Genomic DNA, 6611 nt, shown 5'->3' with positions numbered 1-6611 from the left:
TTATAAATATATATATATATATATATATATATATATATATATATATATATATATATACTGTATATATATATATATATATATATATATATATATATATATATATATATATATATATACTGTATATATATATATATATATATATATATATATATATATATATATATATATATATATATATACTGTATATATATATATATATATATATATATATATATATATATATATATATATATATATATATATATATATATATATATATATGTATGTATATATATACATATATATATATATATATATATATATATATATATATATATATATATATATATATATATGTATATGTATATAAGTATACATATTTATATATGAATATGTATATATAAAATAGTGCATGTATGTCTGCCTTTTTATGTATAAATCTATGAATTCATATATAGAAATAGGACTTCCAGCCATAGAATTAACACTCAACCTGAAGACCGTAAAAAATCTACGGAAAATATAACTTATGTAGTGTATGCCTTTTAGCTAACACTATGACCCACTATAGACCTAACTAACATGAACTATAACATCAACAAAACAATGCTTAAATTATCCAGAAAGAAAATGTCTTACCACTATGCTAAACTTCATCGTGTCTCCCTTTCTGTTGCGAGTTTTGCACTGCGCTTGCGCACAGAGAGCCTTTCTTTATATACGGCTCACGCTACGGTCATCCTCTCTTCGGTATGCGTCAGCATACCACGGTATGTGAATCGGAGAAATATGAAAAGGCGAAGAAACTTCAATACCCAATGGGTTTCAGAGACATCTGTAGTTATTAGAGGAGAGAATTGGATTCGAAATTACTCTCTATTTCGTAGATTACTCGACTCTAACCCAGTCGCATCATGACTTTCTTTCTTTTTGTCGGTCACGAGTGAGGAGGTCGAGTTAATGAACCTGACATTAATTTTTCTCGCCATTTACGGAGAATTTTTCGAAAGTTCTCTGGTTTTTATTCTCGTGTGTGTATGTGCGTGTGTGAGAGAGAGAGAGAGAGAGAGAGAGAGAGAGAGAGAGAGAGAGAGAGAGAGAGAGAGAGAGAGAGAATTATTACTATGACCATCACTACTACTAGTACTTTTTTATTTCTGTATATGAGAGAGAGAGAGAGAGAGAGAGAGAGAGAGAGAGAGAGAGAGAGAGAGACATATGATTTTTGTTTATATTCATTATTATACATACATATTATTTTATCATTATTACCACCACCACTGGAACTACTACTACTACTACTACTACTACTACTACTACTATGGAAAAGTTCAAATGATACAAAATCTCAAACATCATTCTGTGGTCTGATGTTGAATATCTAAAGGGTAAACGAGAAAAGTAAAATGCAAAGTAAAACTATAATTTAGATCATAAAACCTTTATTTTTTTTATAAAATACACAAATTACTGTTTATAAACGATCACAAATATTTCACAATGTACATTATACGCATACTTGATGGTTAGACAGACTTTAAAAGGTTTGTCTCTCTGCCATTGTTATTTTCATTTCTCCTGAAATTATAAGTTTTTTGTTAGATATGGCTTTTATTCGAATGATAAACATAATAGCATTTATAATTAGCATATATATATATATATATATATATATATATATATATATATATATATATATAAATATATATATATATATATATATATATATATATATATATATATATATATATATATAAATATATATATATATATATATATATATATATATATATATATATATATATATATATATATATATATATATATATATATTTATAAATATATATATATATATATATATATATATATATATATATATATATATATATATATATATATATTTATATATATATATGCTATATATATAAATATATATATATATATATATATATATATATATATATATATATATATATATATATATATATATATATATATATATATATATATATATATATATATGGTAAATTCACAAAGCAGAATTTCATTATATTTTTTATGTAATATCTTTACATTTTCCTTAGAACATAATTGTATAAAATCTAGTTTCATGCTATTCAACATAAGACAGAATTAAAGACAGCATATAAAATCATAGCAAAAACAATACCAAAATCAATAATAATAATAATAATAATAATAATAATAATAATAATAATAATAATAACACCAACTACTTACAATGGTATCCATGATGATCATAATCATGGTGGCCGTAGCCCTTATGATCATAGTGGGAATAGTGATGGTAGTGTTTGTGAATGCAGATGAGACAATGCTTGTGGTGGCCGTATCCCTTATGGTGGTGGTCATAACCTTTGTGGTCGTAGTGGTCATAACCTTTGTGATCGTAGTGGTCATAACCTTTATGATCGTAGTGGTCGTAACCTTTGTGGTCGTAGTGGTCATAACCTTTGTGGTCGTAGTGGTCATAACCTTTGTGTTTGGACTTGAACCAGAGATTTAAGTAGCCCGGCTCCGGGTGAGGACTGGCGACAGAAGAAGACATCATGAGGCAGGTCAGAGTGATGGTGACCATTAGCTGGAAATTCAATTTTTTTTCTTTTTATTATTGCATACACATTTACGATATTACAATTTATAACATATATATTTTTTTCTTCTCATTATAAAATAAACATTGATGATATTACAATTAACATCATATATATATATATATATATATATATATATATATATATATATATATATATATATATATATATATATATATATATATATATATATATATATACATATATATATATATATATATATATATATATATATATATATATATATATATATATATATATATATATATATATATATACATAAATTTCTACCTCATACCTGGGATCGAACGCTAGCCCCTTCTAATGAAAGGCCAGGTCGAAACCAACCATGTCACGTGACATGGTTGGTTTCGACCTGGCCTTTCATTAGAAGGGGCTAGCGTTCGATCCCAGGTATGAGGTAGAAATTTATTTCTATTTGAACACGATGTTGTGTTGATATTAATCCATATATATACATATATATATATATATATATATATATATATATATATATATATATATATATATATATATATACTGTATATATATATATATATATATATATATATATATATATATATATATATATATATATATATATATATATATATATATATATATATATATATATATATATATATACTGTACTTCATTGTATATTTACATGAATATTTTTTTTATTTTACATTTACTGTATTTACAATTGCAATTTTTACTATTTACCTAAATATTTTCTTAAATAAAGAATATACCGACTTATGAATTATTTGGCTGGAAAATCAAACTTGTTATATATTTAGATTAAATGTATATTAGGTAACGAAGAGAAGCTGATTAGATAAAGATTTAAAAGAATAAGATGGTAAAAAATACAGGAAGAAAGATTATGTTAGAAGGATGACATACACACACACATACACACACACACACATGTATATATATATATATATATATATATATATATATATATATATATATATATATATATATATATACATATATATATATATATATATATATATATATATATATATATATATATGTGTGTGTGTGTGTGTGTGTACGTGTGTATTCGTCTGTATATTTGGCCTTATATTTATGTATATATGTATGTATATATATATATATATATATATACGTATATAGATATAGATATATATATGTGTATATATATATATATATATATATATATATATATATATATATATATATATATATATATATATCTATATATATATATATATATATATATCTATATCTATATCTATATATATATGTATATATATATATATATATAAATATATATATATATATATATGTATGTATATATATATATATATATACATATATATATATATATATATATATATATATATATGTATGTATATATATGTATATATATATAATTTATATATATATATATATATATATATATATATATATATATATATATATATATATATATATATATATATATATATATATATATATATACACAGACGAATACACGAACATATACGCGCATATACATACAATCATACACGTGACAACGTAACAATCATGCTAATGAGAACGTCAATATACAGTAAGTCCTTACCAAATTCCAAAAACCCATTTTGATATTTACACAGCCGCGAACTTACTCCTTCTGATTCCTTAACAAGAAAGTCATGTGCTTATATACCATCGACAAACAAGTAAGTCTAATTAAGCCAGATCACTGTAAAACTATCATTTCTTTCTTTCTGATGTCACAAAAGGTCAGTCCAGATTGATTCTGGTGCCACAAGATAATTTATTCTTATTTCATAAGTAGCAACGATGAAGCAAGATTGCAAATCGTAATCTCGTTCTCGCTACTCGGTGATAGTTTGTTTGTTTGTTTATACGAATGAAAACCTTTAATCAAACATCAACTAATTGTTAGTTGTCTGAAGTTCCTGATGCTTTTATCCATTTGAGATTACATCGAAGAACAAACGTGAAATAATACAATACTAATATCCAAAGCCGAAGCATTTTGAAATGGGGTCAGCATTATTTGAATAAGGTATTAGAAAAAAAAAAAACGTACTTCCTTCCGTTATCTTCCATAATAAAGAAAAATCTCGAGATATATAAATTCTAAAAAAAATATTATCATTATCTTTGTTCTAAATATCAAAATCTAATTGAAAGTTGAGTATAGACACAAGAAACAAGAAATTCGGCTTTTCGAATCGAAAATAAATATTAACAAAAGTTTGGTATAATGAAAAGGAAATATGCAGCATTCTGTCTTACAAAATATAATTACAATAAATATTTTCCGATTAATGCATTTTGTGGTAACATTTAGTAGTCTTACTAACTCTGGAAAAAAAATCTTTGATTAATACGTTCATATCAAGTGGTTAGAAATGGGTTATATTTTCAAGAAAATCAGTAAACATGGTTTGTGTTTATATTTTAAATGCAGTTGTAAATAGAACAATATATTCAACTCACTTATCTAAAATCCTCAACGCTATTTTCAGGGTACAGTAATCGACATGAGGATGGTTGCCAAAATCAAATCAAGTGAATGTAATTTGTTTTAATCGATTTCTTAACGTAGCTCGAGGCATCCTTCAAGTGAGAATAAGTTAAAGAAGCCTGGAACACAGAAAAATTAAGAATACTCTGATATCAGGAAGGGAAAAGTAAAAATACAAAACATCAAATTTCATTTCTATCAATTGTTATTGCATCATTGGGAGTGATACAGATTACAAATATGATGAAACCTCTATTGGCAATATTAATAGATTTGACGGTTTAATCTTATAAACAATTTCGGTTCTACTGACCAAGATTGTGCATTTTAATTATCTTCCAAAACGAGGTTACGTTCATTGTTCGAATTTTGAACCGCTTTGCTTGTTTGTTGATTAGTAAAATTGCTGAAGGCAAATATGCTTTTGGATTTTTATGAAAATATCACCATTTGGGTTTTCGTAATTGGTGAAAAGTTATTAGTTTTTATGAGAGAAGTGGAGTCAGATGAGGCGTAATTCTTGGTTCCTTTTTTGGGAGGGCTGCTTTTTAGGGTGTTGCTGTTTTAGGGGGCTGCTCTTTTAGGGGGTTACTTTTTAGGGAGCTGCTTTTATCAAGAGCTGCTTTTTTAAGGGTGCTGCTTTTATTTCTATGGTGGTGCTAAATGGTATGGGGTTGTGGTGGCCTACTGGAAACGTCTCTTCCTAACGTCCATTTGGACGGGAGATCAAGTACCGCTCAAACTTGTTTTGGGAGGTGTTTGAAACCTCACGATTCTTGTAAGCTAAGGATGGGGGTTTTGGGGAGCCTATGGGTCTACCTGCTGAGTCATCAGCAGCCATTGCCTGGCACTACCTGGTCCTAGGAAAGGGTGGTTTTGGCGCTGATCATATGGAAATAGGTACAGGTCTGGGACATTGTCCTGCTAGGGCATTGTCGCTGTCCCTTGCCTCTGCCATTCATGAGCGTGATTTAAGCCTTTAAATTGTTGCAATAGAGGTGAATTTAGATGATGGAAAGTTGTGTGTGTTTTTTTTTTTTTTTTTTTACATATTTTGGGGGTCTTGCCTAGATGAGTACTGGTTGTTGCCTAAGTGCAAGGAAAATCAAATAAAAAATGATATATCAAGCATTAATATCAGAAATGAAGAGAAGTATCAGGAAATGTTGTTTGTTGAAACGAAAACGTGATAAAGATACCAAGAAACAAAAACAGTAAAAAAAAAAAAAAAAAAAATTCTTATACCCCCGATAAATTCAACGTACTCGTTAACTAGTTTCAAATGGTTTTTTTTTTTTTTTTTTAAAGTGTGAAAAATCGTATTTGGCATTAATTGGTCAGGATTGTTGAAAAAAAGAAATATAATACTACTGTATGTTGGAGCAATTCAAATCTCTGTAGTTTTATATCAATATTCCTTTTCCAACAAACATATGAAGTGAGGTGACCCGAATGTAAGATTTAAAAAGGTGTAATACGCAATTTCACTTGTAATGGTG

The sequence above is a fragment of the Palaemon carinicauda genome, chromosome 20 (genome assembly GCF_036898095.1).
Source record: "Palaemon carinicauda isolate YSFRI2023 chromosome 20, ASM3689809v2, whole genome shotgun sequence".
NCBI classification, from domain to species: Eukaryota; Metazoa; Arthropoda; class Malacostraca; order Decapoda; family Palaemonidae; genus Palaemon; species Palaemon carinicauda.
The sequence above is the reverse complement of the archived record's forward strand: the minus strand, read 5'-3'. Positions refer to the sequence as shown.